This window comes from Harmonia axyridis, chromosome 4, assembly GCF_914767665.1.
Source record: "Harmonia axyridis chromosome 4, icHarAxyr1.1, whole genome shotgun sequence".
Taxonomy (NCBI): domain Eukaryota; kingdom Metazoa; phylum Arthropoda; class Insecta; order Coleoptera; family Coccinellidae; genus Harmonia; species Harmonia axyridis.
The window spans coordinates 48,483,702-48,505,081 of record NC_059504.1 but is presented as its reverse complement, the minus strand read 5'-3'; positions in this window follow the sequence as shown (position 1 = coordinate 48,505,081).

Below are 21,380 nucleotides of genomic sequence, written 5' to 3'. Positions count from 1 at the left end.
TCCATTGTATTCAAATTCAGGTATATGTAAGAATTGATATCATTTCATCACACAATAATGAAAGAAAATCTGAGAGGTACAGGTACTATATTTAAATGACTAAGATTAAATTCAAAAAAGTACCAAACACTATAATACACCTTGATTTCCGCGGTAGGATTGTTGACTTGACATTTTGGCTACAACTGCGGTAGGCTTCTTCAGAAATCTCTAGGTCATATGTAGTCTTTTTGAACAATGCTTGAAAGCTACTGAAGAAGCATTGAGAGCAAAAAGTTGGTCTCAACAATGAACAAGGCTGTAGAAATAATATTCTAGGCATACCAGAATAGAATAAAAGCACACGCCTAAATTTTTCGAACAAAAGTTCTCTCAACATAAAGGGCTACAAGTGAAAACGAATATGGAAGTCACTGCAATATCTCAGCGTGGAACATCAACAAGAGATTAGAGACACCAATCGTTTATTGCCCCTAGTTATCAGTCGATTGCACAAGAAGTATCATTATTATTATATAAATCGGGTTATTTGCTGTTCGATCTGCGTCAACTTTGTTTCTTAACTCTACATATTCATTAAAATCCAAGGGAGCTGTCGATACTGTTGAAGAAACATAACAGGTGTTTTTTTTCGAGGTATATCACTTTTAGTTGGCAATACTGTTCAAGATGGCGACCGATTTAACAGCTGTCAAGTGATTTGTTCTCAGTTTGGTTTAGCAATTCAGCATGAATAGACTCACTGAAATAGTGCAAATTTATTTCGAAAACAATGGCTCTGTGCTGGTGGAATCATTGGTCCGTACTTCTTCAAAAACGATGATGGTCAGAACGTTACAGTCAATGGTGATCGGTATAGAGCCATGATTACTAACTTTTTCATTCTTGAATTTAACAACCATGATGTCCAGGAGCTGTGGTTCCAACAAGACGGCGCAACATGTCACACAGCTCGTGCCACAATCGATTTATTGAGAGACACGTTTGGTGACAGCCTAATTTCACGTTTTGTACCTGTGAATTGGCCTCCAAGAGCTAGTGATTTCACACCGCTAGACTACTTTCTGTGGGGCTATGTAAAGTCATTGGTCTATGCGGATAAGCCACAAAACCTTGACCATTTGGAAGACAACTTTCGCCGTGTTATTGCCGATATACGGTCACAAATGTTGGAAAAGGTCATCGAAAATTGGACGTCCAGATTGGACTACATCCGAGCCAGCCGTGGCGGTCATATGCCAGAAATCATATTTAAAATGTAATGCCACAAGATTATCTTGAGGATAAATGAAATTCATGTCAATCGAATAATCCATCGTTGTTTTATTGCAATTTAAAGTTCTATATCTCTGAAAAAAACACCCTTTACAACACCCTTAGGAGCCTTAGCTGTTACCACGTGAATATCCAGGACTGACTTTTCCATAAAAATGGTCCTTAGGCCAGTCAACCCCGAACATTTGCTCAAAATGTGTTCAGCTGATTCTGCTCCATTCAACAGAGGCGAAAAAAATCATATGCTGACTTTCCCATGCGGTGGTACAAGTATTTCTATTGACAGTGTGATGTCAACAGTCCCACCAATACCTGTAGCTCAGCTCCAAGATATTGCTAGTGTAGGTCAAGCAAATTTCTTTGCTTGAGCAAGACCAGGTGTGTTTCTTCGGAGGGCTATTCTATTGTCCAACTGTCGATTGTTGGACCGCTGCCTCATAGTGGTGTTTTCCAAGCTCACAATAAGGCTACAGCCAACAACCTCTTTTCGAAATTTCATCGGCTCTTTCATTTCCTCCAATACCGCAATGCCCTGGTACCAATAGTAGACCAAAAGAATCAGCAATATTCAGCTTCAATTAGGACTCTACTCTTAACCTGCCGATGGAATTGTTTTTATTTACAGTGTTTCCTACATTATGGTGAACCTTAAAGTCATATGATGAAAATGTAATTCACCTAGTGTCAAGTACGGAATAAGTGAAACTCTTATTTGAGTTTTTATTATTTCAGCCATTTTAAAGCTTAAGAGGTATAGTTTCTGCCCATTTGGCCTCTTTTATATTCTTTCTTCCGAAAACTGTATAGTTCTGCTTGGAATAATTTCAATGATTAACCTTTCATCATTCTCTGAAATATTCAACAACACTAGAAATCAATCTAAATGACCGACTTATTGAGGGGTTAAATTCAATTTAATCAAACCCCCTAAAACCAGTCATACCTTTCTTTTTATCAAGTGCTTGAAAGACACATTCACATCTTTAGTCTTCAATTAAGGCCTTTGATTGAAAATTGAATAATCCATGTTTTTGTCAAAAATGATGTTTAAGATCATCAAGATTTCAAGAGAAGACAGAAACCATATGATTCATTAGGGATGATTGCTCGGTGTGTCCAATTTAATCTTCTGAAACTTTTTTGATAATAATTCGCGAATTGCGGTAGTTTGAGCATTGTAGAAATGTACGAAGTATTACATTTATGCTTGTTGTTCGGTTTTCATGTGCTAATAATATAATCAATATTACGTTGAGGCAGGTATTCTATTATAGCCGATAAACCCCAAAAACCTATTGAGATTCATTTGATGTGTAATTTTTATACAAGACACCTAATGCTTTGTAATGGTGAAAGATAGAGGGCTGATCCTTGTTAATAGATGTAATAACCGTTCCCAATCCTACCTCGATTCATATCGGAAATCGGAACCTCTCACTGAACTCTCCCTTCCAAAACAACCTAATAAACGAGCATTCCCATTTTTCCATTCGGTAACTTAATTTTTATAACTTCACCAGAAATTTGTGAAGATCGTGGGGCTTCTTGGACGTCGTCGTAAAATGCTGAATGTACGGTTTATTAGTGCGCATTATGCATGGGAATGGGAAATGCTTTCATTCCGGGACATCCTAACCTATATGGGGTGGTTTTATGCGATTTTGAATTTCCGTTCTCCGAGCCAAGTATATTCCGATTATATTCGAGAATTCGAGACATCCTCAGTTTTGTAGAATGGATCGAATCTATTCGCTGACGTGGAGCTCCAATGGTTTTTATGGGGGACAAGACATGAAGAGGAAAGTAATAAAATCTAAGTTTCAAGATATTGCATACTTACATCCTTCACCTCACTTGATATCGGCATTGAGATGAACCAGGCATGCCACTTGATTACTTCATCCTCAGTATATAAATGAATTCTACCAGTAGCTACCTAATGAAAAAAATAAGTATATCATTATCTATTACTATAATTATACAGGGTGTTTCATTGGGAAACGGAAATACTTCACAGGTGCATAGGTGGCACCATGGCGGTTCTGGAGATACCCCATTTATTGGGTCTTACTGTCTTCGTAGCCGAGATACAGGCTGTTTTATGAATTTTGCCCGTTTCTTTCTGAGGCCATATCAAACGCACCACCCGGTATATTTTCTTCATATTTGCCAAATACGTTCCTAATTGAGAGCCCAAACGTATCATGCAATAACCGCCTTGAAAATCCAGGTCCGGGTTAACAAAAATTATGAATCGTTTGAATCCTCGTAACAACACCCTGTCCATCGGAATGTTGAAAATCTGTTTCAATATTCGGAAACATCACTGAAAACTGGATTGAGACGTCTACTTCAAGTTTTCGCGCAGACAGTTTTACTGCACAAATTTTCAACGTAAAAGTGAAGTTTTTAAGAACTTAGATACCTGAAAGTGGTTTGAATTGACTTTTAACAATTAATTATGAAAAATATTGAATCCATAATTATTTCAAGATTACTTTGTAATTCATTTTTACATTGGTTTTCCTTTTTATAGCTGTATACCATTTCAGTTTTCATTTTTGAGTTACTCTCTCAGTCTCTCGTCGTTTCTCATTACTGCACAAATTTTCAACGAAAACGTGAATTTTTTAAGAATTTGGTTCGCTGGAAGTGGTTTTATAGTTATTTATAATACAAGTGCAGAAGGCATTGATATTCTTCCACGAGTTCAAAATTCAAAAACGAGCCACGAAGTGGCGAGTTTTGGTATGAACGAGTGGTAGAATGAGACTTCTGTACGAGTATTATACATTATTTTCTCTAATTCATTGCATTTTCATTGAAATTAATGAAATATTTCCATAAATATATTTTAGTGATTTTTGCATTGAAAAATATTGGTTGGCAGAACTGTTTTCTTTAAGGCAAATTGATGAATTGACAGATAAAGCCGTGGCGGAAAGTTCGGAGTACCAACACAGAATAATAAAATATAACCATGAAAACTGTGCGTTTCTGATATATTCTCGCACGATTTTGTTCTACAAGATGTGGAAGAATGAACGGAATAACCACAGAATTAGAGAAAGTAATTTTTAGTGATTAATCTATGAGTTAGTTATTGAGATCATAGTCCTCTTTCGTGTGTGAAGTCTATTGTTTCTTTCAGCAGAGCTTTTCACTACTGCGAATAATCATAAAATTTCGTATTCAATCAAGAAGGTTGACAACCATCACTTTGATAGAAGACCATTTTTGTTAAGAATAATTCAGATTAATTGATTATTTCGTTATTATATTTTTTCGTTCATAATTGTTTCAAAATATACAATATCAACCTAATGCAACTCAATTCTCAATAAATAGAAACTGAAAAAGTATACAGCTATAAAAAGGAAAACCACTGTAACAATGAATTACAAAATTATCTTGAAATAATTGTGGATTCAATATTTTGATAATTTATAATACTTCCAAGTACAATTGATCATACGACACCAACGTGTTCAGTGTTCTAAGCCAACTGGAATCTTGAATTCGTTCATAAATACATTTTTCATATATGAAAAATTGTATATAATCTCGGATTTTTAATCATATATTCAGAACTAGTATTATCGAGAGCAAAGAAAATTTCCATCTTCCGTTGAACCAATCTCCTAAGCCATCGAAACTCAATAACGACATTTCCAGGTTGAGCTCGTCTCTTGTTAAGATCCCTCCGAAATTACACCACCGGCATCATGGCCGTAACTACAGGTGGAGCACGTCATTACCAGGCCCCCTTCATTACGCTGTTGCATTATGATTTTAATGATAATGAAATTAATTAAAAACACCATGCGCTTCTAAAATTTCATCAGATCTAATTATCGCAGTCTAATCTACGATATTCAGGCTAATGCATGAACGCCTCGGCTCTTTGCCGTTTTCTGCCGTTTCCAAATTGGATGTTGCGTCCCGGCTTGGCTGGCTGTAATTTCGTCACATCGACAGATCTTCGGCTTCATCTCCCGATGCGTGACGGCAACGTGGCGGCTTTTCGTTTTTCTATCTCCTTTCGATGGGAGTATCCATAATGGTGTTACTCGGCTAGAGTCGATACTAATGGAATTTGGCTTTAGATAGCTGTGAACTTTCCATTGAAATCGAAGTCCAGTTGTTTAAACATCTCATCATATACAGGGTGCGGTAGAGCCGACTGACGAGTTTCAACGGCTATTCAAAAAAATTATGAAAGTTGAAAAACGCCTTCATTCATTCGAAGCATTAGGAAATATAGTTTGTTGCTCAAGTTTTGAAAACGATATCACTAAGATGGTGGTTGTCAGCAGCGACACTTTGATATAGTCGATTTCGAAAGTTTTTGAGCACTTTTCAGCATATTTCCAGCGGTATGGCCCGGATTTCTTCGGTTATTTGCTGCTTGAGTTCTAACAGGGTGTGTGAATGATGTTTGAAGACCTCATCTTCAATTTAGCCTCAAAGAAAGAAGTCGCAGATTCTCAAATCTGGTGAGCGCGCTGGCCAATCTACGTCCCGTCTCAGTGAGACCAATCTCCCTGGGAACATCTGTCTTGAAACAGCTAGTGAAGTTCGACCTGCGTGGGGTTTACCGCCATTCTGTTGGAACCAGATGTCACTCAGATCGTGTTCTTCAGCAATTTCTTCCAATTAAGGCTAAAGGGAGGTTTTCATCATTGACAGATAACGCTGGGAAGTTACTGTGACGGTGACATTTTCCTCCACATCTCACAAAACTGTGACTTTAGGTGAACGGAGTGTTCTGAACCGCTGACAGAAATGCTGAAATGTCACCCGCTGGGTCGCGATCACAGAACTGTTATTTTCGTGAAACATACGAATGACAGTCCGTTCCAAATCAGGGTGCTTACTAAAAATTACTGACTCTAAGGAACACAAAGACCTCTTCCGCATCTACCTGCCCCCACAACATACCGAGCACTGACCTGTCAAAACACGTCAATCGACTCTGACGCACCCTGTACATAGTAGCGTAAAAACAACCTAGCTGTTATACAAGTTCGAAATTTTGCAGATTAGAAGAAGACAATCAAATTATTCTGATACCTAGAATAGCTGATCTGATAATTTTTGAGGAACTGAGATTTGGATCTCAGTTAGATTGGTTTGTTGTATCTAAGATGTCTAAAATACTGGTGTGCTCACTTACTCTTGAAAAACCTTAAGCTTGAAGTGGTGACTTTTGAAGGGACCAGCCTTTATGGATTTGAACGATAGTAGTCCCTTTTCACTTGATTTTCACATCATTTCTTATGGCTCTCATTTCGTCTTTCTGACAATTCGTGTTTTTAGGTTAAACCAACAATAATAACAAATCAACTATTTTTGACAGAACAAATGAAAATTTTAAAATGGTTCCGTTTATTGTTCAATCCTTTTATAGCGTCATCGGAAGAAGAGGAAAAGGAAACCATACCGAGACAAAATGTCAAAATACGCTCTATTAGTGATGACGTCACACACCGCCATTTTAGTTCTCCTGTCAGTGTTCGGAATCCAAACAAACAAATTGTCATTCAAATTAGTACGTTGTCGTTGAAGGAATTGGCTTATTTTGATAAATAAGATCATTGAAGGAACGATTTTACTATTAATTGATAGACAGAAGGCTCGAGATTAATGCCAGTTCGACCTTGAAGTTCAACTAATAAACATGGCTTTTTACAAAATCTGGGGAATGATACAGGATTAAAACTTACTGGTATTAACCTCGTTCCTTCTGTCTATCACTTAATACTGAAATCGTTCCTCAAATACTTTTATTCATGAAAATAAGCCAATGCCTTCAACGACACCGTACTAAATTGAATGACAATTTATTTGTTTGGATTCCGAATACTGACAGGAGAACCAAAAATGGCGGTGTGTGACGTCACACTAATAGAGCGTATTCTCTTTAACAAAATCTAATCAGGGTACACACCAGTTTTTGATACATCCTAAGTGCCACTTACGGAAGAAAATAATAACACAGAGAATGTCATTAATGCCAGAAATAATATGTCATTGAATATGCTACGATCTTAAAACCACATCTTAATCATCTGTATGAACATTTATCTATCTTTCAGATATAAAATGTTGTATGGATCTGAAAATAAATGTTCAACAACATTTAATAACAATGATAAAAAAATTTTTTAGTTGGAATATTAAATGTCCGCATGAAACTGATTAATATTCTAATTTAAATGAGCTTCTTAGGTACCTACATCCTCATTTTTGTGTGAATTATATTTGCAGCTATGAGCAGGTAACGAAAATATGAATTATTCTCATGGTGTAATAAATTCTCAAGATGGTATCTTCGTTTTTTCCCACCTTTGCGTCATATATCCCACTTGACCCCATCGTAAACCATCATCAACCTTCATTTCTCCAAGAGTATACACCTAACCAGCATCTTTTCTAGGTGTCGGAGCCACTATAAATCTCCGATGAAGAATACGCGAGTTAAATTAATCCTTATGGCTCGAAACTTCCCAACCGCCTCAATTAATGGACCTTTTTCATATTTCTACACCTATAAACAATGAGAAATATGGCCAGTATTCTCTCAATTTATTTTAATGAGTAGCAAAGATCGTGACCCTTTTTATCCTTGTTCAGGACATTCCGCGAAATGAACATGAATATTTAAATCGAATGAACTCCCGTTCTCTGCTCTTGCTCCGAAGAGATTAAATGGAGCAGATTGCGCTCAGTCTTGTAACCTAAGGAGATTTTGTAGGATGAGAATGAAACATAGTTATGGCACTAGTCGGGAACTTTGGAATAACTACTCTCCAAGGAGCTGAATTGCTATTGATTATAAAATTTTCTGATATAATTCACTGTTGGCGTAAAACAAATCGAATTCACTATTTTCCTCGTCTGGTTTTTACTGGCAAAATACCATAGCAACGGCTCGTAGCCTAGTGACAAATCTCTTACTTGTTGTTGCTCGGGCAACGAATGAGCTTTATGACATGTAGGTAATTATATTTAATTTCAATCCAACAAAGATACTTTCTATGTTATAATAGGTTACATGATTTTTTTTGTTTGATTTCGAAGGAGACTTGTTTGGGACTAAAATTTTCTTTGAAATTTTCTCGTGGTTTCTTTCAAGTTTGTAGCTTTTTGACATATCGTCGGCTAAGAGTGTGAATCTGCTATGTCCATAATGAACAATTTTACAGGAGACCAAAAAAACCGTACAGTAAGTGTTATAATAATCATAATAAGAGAGTTTATTCATGAAAACACATTCAATACGGTTTTTCTGGTCTCCTGTAAAATTGTTTATTATGAACATAGCAGATTTACACTCTTAGCCGACGATATGTAATACTGCAAGTGATCAAATTTTTCCGTCGAATTTCTTGATAGTAATGAAAACATTTGTAGGTTGCTAATTTTAAATTGCGAAAAAATATCATGAGGGGAAGGGCCGGAATGCCACAAAGAGGATTCTGATTTTTTTAATTGATTTCAAAATAAAAATTACAATTTTTATAGTTGATCATTCAACGATCTGTCACAGACTTACCTAATCTGTTTTGATGATTGATCTGATTATGATTTTTTTTGCTAAGAAATTTGATTGATGCCAGATAGATATCTGGTTGTTTTATGTAAGATTTTGAACAAGTTTCGAATTATGTTCTGCTTCTAGTAGAAAATATAGTTCTAAGAACTGGACACTCGAATGCTTCTGTAATTTCAATAAACTTTTCTCGATTTCACCAAATTTGTAGCCAATGTTGAAAAAGCAGAATGATGTTCTATAGGTTTGTTATTCTGAACTTTTTCGTGCTTATTACATTTATTTGTTGCATATATTGTTCTCCATTTTTATACTAAATTTTTTTGTACCAAATTCTTCTTAACCTTCAATGTATCATCTTGAAGTATATGTCAGTGGTTACATTTGAATTTGACTATTTTTTTCATGAGTTCAACGTATAAGCGGACGGAACATCTTCATTTCCTTCATTTTTCAGTTACCATTGACAATTTGATAAGCCCTTTAACCACCTTCGAACGTTTTAGACAAAATTGGGTTATATTCCACCAGACCAATGAATTTCTTTCTAAAGTGAGAAATTAAACAACTTTCTGCCTCAAAGGAGCACATATGCAACTTATTTGGCTTATCCTCATCGTAACTTCAATTGATCGTTCTCTGAAACTCTTCGGTCGAAATATTAGATCATGCACTAAATATCAAATAGCATGATTTTTTCCGAGGTGCATTTGTAACCCTAGAGTGGACTCGAGATTCCTTAGTTATAATGAGCCTACTATTTTTTGTAAGACCCCAACAGTGCCAACAATTTCAATTCGAAAAAATTTTAAAAAAGAATTTATTGCCAACATGAAATTTTGAATTTAGGAACACAAAAATCTGGAGGCATACAAAACTGAATTTGTTTACCATAATGACTGATAAATGAGGGTAGATCATAGATGTAGATTATAGATGAGGAGTTTTTATTGCACCGTGTCCTTATGATCAATTTTGTCCCCATCAGAGCTATTCTCGCCATTGGTCGTCCAAGACTACAGCTAGTTCTTCACTTCCAGAGTTCTAATGAACTTCAGTATCTGGATGGCTTCAAAGAGGTTACTTCCCAACATTCACAAGTTTCTTGTCTATAGCATATTTTGCATTGGTTAGCGATGGAGAGGGATTCTGTCATCAGGTGATCTATAGTTTCTTCCTCCTTCCACAGAATCGTCAATTTTTCTTATGAGGTGCTTCCTGGGAGGCAATAGTAAGAGAAGCAATATTGATTATGTGGAATTCGAAAAAGTGTGCTCGCATTTCCTAAGCTGTTTAACTTAGTTTTTCAGATGAATTATGCAATGTGTCAAGACACAATTGAAGAAGCTGTCCCAAAAATGCACGAATAGTCCTTCAAGAAATTTTGTGGTTGATGTCTGAAGAAACAAATTGATAAAATTCATAGCAAGAGTCTATTATAGTAGTGGTAGCGAACCATTTTGAAGCTTTCACATTATTCCATGATGAAAGATATAACTTCGACAAAATGTTGGATACCAGCTATCGAGAGTCGATTATAGTAGCAGTAGCGAACCATTTTGAAGCTTTCATTTTATTCTATGATGAAAGATATACTTGCGAGAACATGTTGGATACCAGCTGAAATAATTCAAAGTTCTTATTACTGAGCAACAAATGGATTCGTTTATAAAGAAAGATCTAGATGGAAAGTTCCTTATGTTGAATATAATAAAAGATATTTCAAATTAAAAAAATATCTACTCTTTCGGGTGACAACCATAAGTTCGTTGAACAGATAGAGAAACATTCGAAAGGAATGAAAAAACTGGCTGTCTGTTACACCAACTTGCTCCCCATTACCGCTGATTCAGCTATATCTTGAAAATTTCCAGAGGAAGCAATAGAATAGCTCGATTGATGGCTGCTATTGCCAGTTGAAGTTAACTTTCTCACGCTGGGTCGTGTTGTTATGTAACGATAAACCTGAGAAACGTGCTGATCAAACAAGACCAAAGGTAAACTAACAGAACTTTCCCTAGACATTGCTCCGCTATAATATATCTTCTGTATGTATTAAAATAGCCTATCTGGGTCAGTACAGACCGGAAGGCTCAAATCCGGTGGCCCACCGACCTAAATCAACGCTAACATGTCCATCCGAAGTAGAACTATTCGCATTAAACGTTTCGGAGGCAAAACATGCCGCCACTCTATCAATTTCCCCGACAATGGCCCTTTTTTCCGATGGCGATCTCATGAAAAAAGTCGGGGTCGCACAAAAGTCACGTCGACGGGAGGCAAGAGGCCTGAGGACCGGCCAAAAAACTGAAAAATATGGGCAATTAAGGAATATTAATTGTCCTCCGTACGGTTGGGACGAGAGAGAAAGCTCCGTTTATTGCCAAGTTGTTGCAACAAGCGCGGCTCGCAGGGGAAGGCAGGGCCCGAAAAACGGGAAACAGTGATATCCGAAGCCTTACTTTCATTTGGTTGGAGTGTTATAACTCGAATTATTCGATAAAACTATGTACCACACCTGCACCAAGTAATTTCTAAGTGGTACTCGACGAGTTAACAAAGATCTTAACGCTGAGATAATCTCTATCTTATCATATTTGGTAGTCATTTTCTTTCACCTTATCTCATTTATATTACAGCAGTCTGTAGCATTATTCATTTTATTCTTCTTCTTCCTCTTTTATTTAGGTCGTAACCTGTTCTTCTTCACGGTGTCTCTACCGAGGTGGATACCCAGCTCTCCAGCCACCTTTTTCTTGGTCTTCCTACGTCTCTCCTTCCAGTGGGTTTTCGATCTCGTGCTATCTTTATGAGTCTTTCATAACCCGCTCTACCAACATGATCATTCCATTCTCTGCATCTCTTCCTGACGAATGTCCCGATGTCCACCACTCCACATTCTTTCCTTATCACCGAGTTCCTTATGCGATCACTTCTGGTTTTTCCAACTATATTCCTCAGTGTACTCATTTCGGCCGTACGTAATGAATGTTTAGTTCTACTCGTGTCTCCGCAGCGTAAGTCAATACCATCGTTTTATAGACCTTAACTTCATTCTCTGTCCTGAGGTATTTATTTTTCCATGTAATGTCTCTCAGATATCCAGATATGCGTGCTCCCTTCATAACCTGTTGCCTGACTTCTTTATAGTTATTTCCATCGCTCGCCACACCTAGGTACTTGATGTTCATTACCTGCTCTATAATCTTATCGTTCACCACCAAATTACAACTAATGGGATCTTTTGATATCACCAAAGATTTTATTTTTCTGTTGATATCAACATATTCAAGGTCGTCGCCGCTTTCGAAAAGGCGTGAAGGAGTCTTTGTAGATTGTCCTCTGTCATTTCATTCTGACACCCATTTTTCATTCAATAGGAACAATAAGGCGAAATAAATTGCCAATTAATCAATTTGATGAATATACAGAATGAGATACTGACACTATTCCTCTGAATCTCTTACTCTGAATCTAGATACCTAGTATTGACGAGCATGGTCAAAGATGAGATCTTCAATTTTCTGTAGAAAGAAAGGTGCAGCACACTCATTGAATTATAGTATGCAGGGCTGTTGCTTATGGAACCAGTTCACTTTTGGTGTTCATCAGATGCGACATGATCGCCTTGCCAGGAGGTGGTTGAGCCACATTTTTGGCATTGTATAGGAATGCTCACGAATATATTGTGTTTTCCAATGAAGATTTCATTTTAATATTAAAAATAAAACAGTATATTTCAAGACAAATCATTGGATGTTTGAAGACGAAAGTATGACATGAACGATGGAAAACAATATCAGTCAAATGGTTACCATGGCTACGGTTGCACCAACATATCCTCTCAATGAGGTTTTCTATTGTCATTTGTGGCTGTGTGCCTCCATAACTTCATAAATTTCATCTTTAACGCCTTGAATCTGTTATGGAGTATGGTATGGATACTTCATGGCCCCAAAGGCTTAAATCACATGATCTCGGTGGCGTATTACCTCTTCGAGGAAGATTACGGCCAGGGAACTTTTCTAGCAAAATTTCGATTATTTCGTTGTTTGTATGGCCCATAGAGCCATCTTGTTGAAAACAATCTTCGTCCACATCAATATCTTCAACCAATCATAAAAAATTTAGATCATATCTCGGTTGAGTAATCCATTCACCAAAACAGTTGCAACAGCCTCATTTTCGAATGAGTAAGGTCCAATCGCACCAAACAGTGACTCGTTGAGGTTGGAGACTGAAGAGGATTTTCAACGATCATCTTCGATTTTTCCAGCCCAAAATAAGGCAGTTGAGTTGAAAATGAGCCTCAGCATCGAATATTATTTTTCGATGAAAAGCGTTTTTATTCATTTTCAAGACAAAATCAGCAAATATTTGACATTGCTGGTAATCGACAGGTTTGAGTTCTTGTGTTGACTGAAATTACAAGCCTCAAAAGCTATGTCTTTATGCAAAATACGATTCTCATGCAAAATACGGAGTAATGTGGTTTGTGAAATGCCGAATTCTTAACAACGCTGCCGGATATATACAGCAATATTCTCAGTTGTTCTTGAGCATAGTTTACTCTTTCTGGTCGAGAAGTCACTTCACGACTATCCAAAAGTGCTTCAGCTTTGCAAACTCAGACAACGATATTGTCAAAATTTTGGTTGTTGAATTTAACGATTCCAATTCGTTGTTAAAGTGGATATCCTACTATTTCAAGTGATGGCGAAGTTTTTACTTGACAAATGTCAAAAGAAGACAACTCCCCAAGGGGCAGATTCCCAGATAGCGAGCTATTCGAAAACTTTTCATTGGGAAACTCTCCATCATATATCCTGAATCATTTCGAAGGCAATCAAGTCTATTTGTTGACGTGCTCCTCTAGTTCTTACAAACATCTATCTATTGAACAAACGTCTGAGATATCACAGCAAAAAGGATACTCCCATGGGAAGTATGCCTAATCGTGTTTCTGAGTTGCGTGAATGATGATCGCATTTTCAAAGTTTTTGTAATTTTTTGAAATTATGATCAATTCCTTATGAAATAAAAAATATAAAAAAAAGTAACTACCACTAATATTTCAATCTTTGCAGAACTTTTTTCGGTTACACTGTTGCTTAATCGAAAATCACTCCCTTTTATTTTATCTATGATGAATTCGCATCGAATAGGGACCAAAACGATCAAATTATTTCTCATCTAATCCTAAGAGACAAGTATACAAAAAGTTGTTGTGAGAAATTAATAATATTATTGAATTTTTATTATTTATATATTATTCTATAGTCTCTCAGTATATTTTGGTAATATTTCATTCCATAGAAATACCGCCACTGCTATCCGTCGACCCCTGATAAATATTCACGAGCCACCACTGCATTGCGATGAGCCGTTGCGTATACGGGGCGGTTTCCGAGGCCACTTTGTAGCTAGAATATCGCATTTATTTCGATGCAATTCGTGTTTACGATGTTCCGGGATAGGACCCTGCATTATCTTCCTGTATTATTCTACGGCCGGCTGTTTGCTGAGAATTTCGTGAACTATTCCCAACTTGTGTTTATCTTGGCATGTTGTTTTCCGCTGTCGACGTTTGGTTTGATCCTGGAGGTAACACTGATCCTTCAGATTTCCTTATGGAAACAATAGGTCTTATTCTGTATTGTTGTATGCAATACGATGTCCGGGTACAACATGCGCTTATCCGCGAAACCAATAAAATAATAAATAATCAGCTGATGAACGAATTGAACTGATATACCATGGTCCATGGACATATCACATCAAATTAGTTGTCACCTTTTAACTCTGCACAAATTTTCAAAGTGAAAATAATGTTGTTGCACAAAAATATGCACTGAGCAGCTGTTCCACCAAATCACTTTTTTTTTCACCTTTGAATTGAGAAATTGCTAAGTGAAAAAAGTGTTTAAAGAAAATTCAGAGTGAGTACCTACTGAACTAAAAAAAAAAGGAAGTTTCATTGTCTCAACGAAAAAACTCTAGGATGTATCAACAATAGTTGAAGTAAATATGTAAGATTCACATAAATGAAGGCTTGGTTAATCGATCGTCTAGAGGTATGATTCGATTACCTGGCCTTTCCACTTCTCCTTCGTGACTTTGGTTGGGTTTGTAATAATTAAACTCTTTTTAATTATATAGATTTATTTACAAAGCCACACTTCACTATAAACACAGTAGATACGGTACTGAATTTCGTCTTACTTGAGTGTTAATTACTCGAAACGTCTTCGCATATCACGTCTTCGTCTTCAACTCTAGTTTTGGTCGTCTCGTCTTTAACTCGTTCGCGACTCGTCTTAATCTAGTCCGCGAACCGTCTTTACGTCTTAAGTTGACCGACCGAACTTGCTCTTAACTCGTCTTTCTTGACTTTCTTCGACTTAGACCGAACTTGAACTCTCTACCCGCTGGAACTTACTGACCTCCCCTGAATATCGACTTCCCTTCTTACGGCTTGACCACACCCTTGGCACCCGATATCAGGGGAAAGTACCCTAGTCCAATAAGAGTTTTGCCGTACCGCCCATAAGGCTCTTCGCGAATTCCTGGAAATCGAATATTCTCGAAGGACTAGAACCTGATACATAGATGTGAAACATCTGGTACAACCGTCTTGTCTTCGATCTTTCCTTACCCCAGTAAATCTCCTAAGATATACAATCGAGTAATCGACCCGAAATGTCTTCGACATCTCGAAGAATGAACACTTCCTTTCTAAGTTATATACAAAAGCAATTCGTTCCCTGTAAATTCATTGAATCTGTCATGCCTTCGACATTCGAAGAAACTAATAGGTCTCCAAGCATCCTGTTGACCATCTCAATTATTTACAGGGAACAATAACTGGATCCTACATGAATGGGTGGACCGGATAAAATAACCTACCGAAATAATTTTGGAGTATAATCTCTTAATGCTATTCATCAATCAACTTCTGATAGTTCGATACACTGAAATGAACACCGAACAATTTATTTTCGCAAACCCTTTTAAATAAAGTCACTCAATCCCTTTAACCAATCAAGTTGGTTTATGGAGGGACCCTCCAGGCTCAAGGACATCCACTTACAACTTTGCAATCACTACATTTTTTCAGACCATAAAGCACACCGATGCAAAAAACGAATAAAATTTCTTTCCATAAGTGAACTGTTGATTTCTCTGAGTATTCTGAGTTCAAATAAATATCTTATTCTTTTAGCCAATACACGAAGGATGAGCCACATCATTTTATCATTGATTAAACTTGACATCCACTTCTTGTTACTTGATTATCCAATTTATGGCATTTTGTCATCATGTAATAATCCATAATTATTAAAACTCACTTCTTTAGCAGCCCCATCCATTCATCATGACCATATCAATGTGACATTATGATAATCGAATGGCGCACAATTAGGATCGTACACCTTTATTGACACATCCTTTATGAGGTGATTCCAAAGCGAATGTCACTAATCGCTATTGGATAAGACTGGGAATAACCATTATAATTTTCAGCTTTTATTCTGAAACGCTATCAAGTAAAGAAAACTGCAGTGGATGGATAAAATAACCGTATAGTTATAGTTCTAGCTAACGTTAAGAAACGGTCGAATCAATATAGATGTGATTCGGGCAATTCTATAAAAGAAAGTGTAGTATGCACTTTTCCAATTTCAAAGACGATAAAAGTTTACATGAACCCTAACTCCAGCAGAGTAGTTGAATGGAAGGAACTCGAAAAATCTAATGTTTCAAAGGAGTACGGAAACGGTATCGCCAATAATTGTCTCCAAGTAGAACCACGAGTTTTCGCAGATTTCGAAGGAATTATATTATTCTGGATATTCGAGTGGAATTCAGAAGAAAGGAAGAATTTTTTTATCCGTTCCAATTTAACATTTACTCCATTTCAGATGATGACATAGGTAGTGACTTATATAGTCAAGTGAAAGAATTATTACTAATTACTATTAAGAGTACCAAATACTTCGTATAACGTCTGTGGTGTCCCTATCACAGCTTTTCTCACCACTACCATCTTCACGTCTAGATAACTCTCATGAATTGCAGTATCAGGGATGGCTTCAAGAAGGTTACATGCTCTATCCCAAATAGTTATCGTCCAAAGCATTTTTTGCGTTGGCTTACAATTAGGGATTCACGGCTTGTTTTGACATTCAAGCTACTTGGCTTGAGCTTGACTTGAAATCAACTCAAGTTCAAGTCAAGTAGTAGTTTTTCAATGTTAAGTCAAGTGCATAAAAAATAAATACTTGACTTGATATTGAAAAATTACTACTTAACTTGAACTTGAGTTGATTTTAGGTCAAACTCAAGCCAAGTAGCTCAAATTTCAAGCCAAGCCATGAATCCTGAGGAGCAATTGCTCAGTTGGAAGTATATAAACTACGTTCATTTCAATTGAAAACATCTAAGTGCCGAAATCCTACAAAACATCAAAACATTTACTATTATTCAGAAAATTGACCACTAAAGTGGATACAGAAAAATAAAAGATAATATAACATAAAAGTCACAGTTATGAAATACAATGCCTATCATATAATACATATCTGAGCATATAAGTCTGTATGAATGTATATGATATTATAGAAGTATATCAACCACAATTTTAATTATATATTATGTTCGCCTTTTATGCATAACTACACTTTTCATCAGATCACCATGGTACTCAAGGCAGTTACAGAGATGCCACAAAATACATGGCATTTCATGTTATTATAACAAGTTTATTTGTACTCGTTAAATGTAAGTTCAGTAAAACAACTCTTGAATGTTTTTTGTAATTTCAAAGTGATTTACATTAGTTCCATTTGAATGCCAAACAGTAGAATCCGGCAGACAATTTCCATCGGCAACACGAATAGCCTGATAAGTTTCGGGACAGCCAGCAAACAGGACATACCGCAAACCGGCACGGAACAAAATATCATGCAACGTTCCGTCTTCTGCACAACAATAGAAGACTCCAAATATCTCCTTCTCAACCCATCCACCGCATCCCCAAGTTTATCCATCAATTTACATTTCGAAGACACTACTAGTTAGATCGTTAATTATCCTAACACCAAGAATTAGGTACAAGTTGAGCCGAATTCGAAATACGAAGTTGCCAGGAATTTCAATTAATGGACTCGTATATTTCCTGCTTGAAGCAATTAGCCGAATAATCTGTGTTAGTTGGGGAGCTTCGTCAAACGTCAAGAAAACACGTACACATGTTACAGTGTGCGTTATGGTTTGTTCGGCAACTGATTCGTGTTTCGATCCAATATGAGTTGACGACAATTTTCACCTGTCAGACCATCGATTCAACTCGTCCAACGAAAAATAAATGATGCGTTATAAGTCTGCTGCTCGAGATTGGATGCTTCTTCATGGTAATCGATATGGGACAAATTCTTCTGTTTCGATACAGAGAAAACCTTCAGCTCTAAGCCAAGCATTTTTCATTCGAAGAGGCCCTGAAATGAAAATATAGTTAGAAACAAAGTAATTAACATAGTCTAGTATAGTACAGATGAGTAAAAATATGCAGTTTTTGGATTTTGGGCTATGTGGGCCAAATAGTGTAGTCTATGTATGTAGGCTTGGTTAATCGATCGTCTAGAGGCATGATTCGATTACCCTGAATAACGTCTTTTTCTCCGTGACTTTGTTGGATTTGTAATAATTAAACTCTTTTGAATTATTAACATCTACTTACAAAGCCACAATTATACAGTACAAACTCAGTATTGAGAAGATCCTAATAACGTCCTTATTACAAGTTTCTCACTACGGTACTGAATTTTGTCTTTTACTCTAGTTTCAATGACTCGAAACGTCTTCGATTATCACGTCTTTGTCGTACTTCAAGTTTTCGGTCGTCTCGTCTTTGATTTGTTCGCGACTCTTCTTAATCTAGTCTGCGAACCGTCTTTTCGTCTTACGTCCTAAGTTTCAACCGACAGAACTTACTCTTACTTCGACTTAGACCAAACTTTACTCGTCTTCGACTTGAACTGACTCTCTGCCGATTGGAACTTTCCTGTCTCGAATATCGACCTCCCTTCTTTCGGCTTGACCACACCCTTAGGAAAAGTACCATCTCCTAGTCCAATAAAAGCTTTGCCGTACCGCCCACAAAGATCTTCGCGGATTCCTGGAAATCGAATATTCTCGAAGGACTAGAACCTGATACACAGATGTGACACATCTGGTACGACCGTATTGTCTTCGAACTTTCACAACCCCTCATTAAATCTCTTCAAGATTTACAACTCCATGACATATCTTTATATGCACAATAACAATTCGTTCCCTGTAAATTCATTGAAACTGTCATGCCCTCGACACTAGAAGGAACTAATAGGTCTCCAAGCATCGGGTTGACCATCGCAATTATTTACAGGGAACAAAAACTGGATGTATGCCCCTAAGTGTATTCAAAGAGAAACCTCGAAAGAATGAGCATCAACTAGCAACTATGGAAGCTTCAGAATCAAACAGTAGGAGATTCCTTGACACCCATGTGCCAGGACACTGTGCAATCGAGAGTAATGAAGAGGTTAATGAACCACGAATAATGTACTGATGGCAAAGCCTGTTGGACCACTCTGTGGTATGGGAAAACCTCAAACTGTCGCGTACAGAGCTTCAGTAAACCAATTCGCATATTTGCGGCTGTTTATCCTATCTTGAAGGTATTGAATCGATTGTGGAACATTGGCAAAGTCCTCATTGTTCACGTTGCTCCAAAAAATTGAGTGTTTATATTAAGTCATCAGATAATATGACCAGAAACTTTTCTTGAAAAATTGCAAAGATTTCGTTGCTACGAGCTACAGCAGCAATATTTTCACTTGTTCTTGAGCGATGCACGTGATTCTTCACTTCAATAACTTGTCACAACGTTGACCCATCTCTTTTGATGAATTTAAACAATTTCAATACATTGTTGAAAGCATATATCTTTTCATTTTTAGTATCATAGTTTCGAATCTGCCCATATAGCAAGATATTCAAAATAAAACCCCCCATGTGGAAACCGTAACAGGGTACAAATATTTTCTTACCTATATGCAAGTCAGTAAATGGAACGTGCCGGCTCTGTTAATCGAAAAAGGCAACTACCTTAGATATAATCAGCAAATGACCAGAGCTTGCCTGCATGAGGAACCTACTCTTCATTCTCATGATAGGATGGGGAGGCTTCAAAGAAGATTGTTGCATTTTTGAGTATGAGGTATTACCATGATCCATAAAATATATCAAAGTGGTTTCCTTTTTGATAGACTTCAATGCAGTGAACAGTGAACTCAGCTGTGTTAATGATAATGATGATTTGAACCAGAATAAACAATCATGAGCTGAAGTTGTAAATTTTTCCATATGAAATTTTGCTCGTACTAACAAGTACGTTGCACAAATATTTAGTTGTTTGTGAAAACGACCAAAATTACAACCGGAAAAATCATAGTTTATAATTGAACAACAAAAAAAAATTTCAAATATCTGCTGAAGGTTATAGAAACGTATTTGTTCAGTCGACGTCTTACCACAAGAGAAATCATTTCCACCCAAGCGGAAAGAGAATTCCTAGTCTGAAATAAATTGAAAATCGGTCTATAAAAGAGCCACCACTCGCCGAGACTCATTGATAAACTCATTATTCCCAGTTGAACAGAGTTATTCGGAGAATTTTCATCCCCACTGACGCTCATTGTCAATGAAATATAGTTATAATTGCGTGTTCCGCCGCTGATTTATGTGCAGTTTTCCGATTCGCCCTTGCTTTTTTCCCGGAAAAGCGGAAGAGGGGCGCGGATGATCATTTGCAATAATTTGGCATGAGGAATCGGTCCGGCCAATCTTTTCTTTTCCGCGAATAAATCATCTTTCTGCCCTAATGACGTTCTTATTACTCACTCGTTTTAGCTTCGAGCCAGGAGTGAAATTGATTTCGCCAGATGACCCGGAAATCGATCCGCATATTGTTGGCCTTTTCCGGTCTAGTTTTCTAGATGAGTAACGAGCTTTTCGACCATTTTGTTCAATTGATATTCATGTTTAAAATTACATGTTTTAACTTATCAGAAATTTTTCGATATAGAAAGTAGGTGTTTCAAATAGATGTTCGACTAAATTTCTACACATCGAAAAATTCTATTATTTAATCATTCATAGCAAAATGAGACAACTTGGCATTTTTCCTTCTAATGGTGCAGTCTACAGCACAAGCTCAGACGTTTACAATAGAAGTCGTCAAACGATTGAAGCTCCAATTATAAATAGTGTGTAAAAATTTCTACTGCTACGATATTATATGGAATATATCTTCTACTCTTACTCTTTGACCAGTGAGTCCACTCAAGTAACCAATATATCTTGTTGAGCCATTTTGTCTTCCTAGTATTCCTTTCAAATTTTCGCTTGTATTCACTACTACGGAGAGCCAAGCTTCTTTGAGGTTCCTGGAATCAAATATCCAGGGGTTTCTGCTGACATGGAAGTGCCATTATAAAATGAAGCCAGA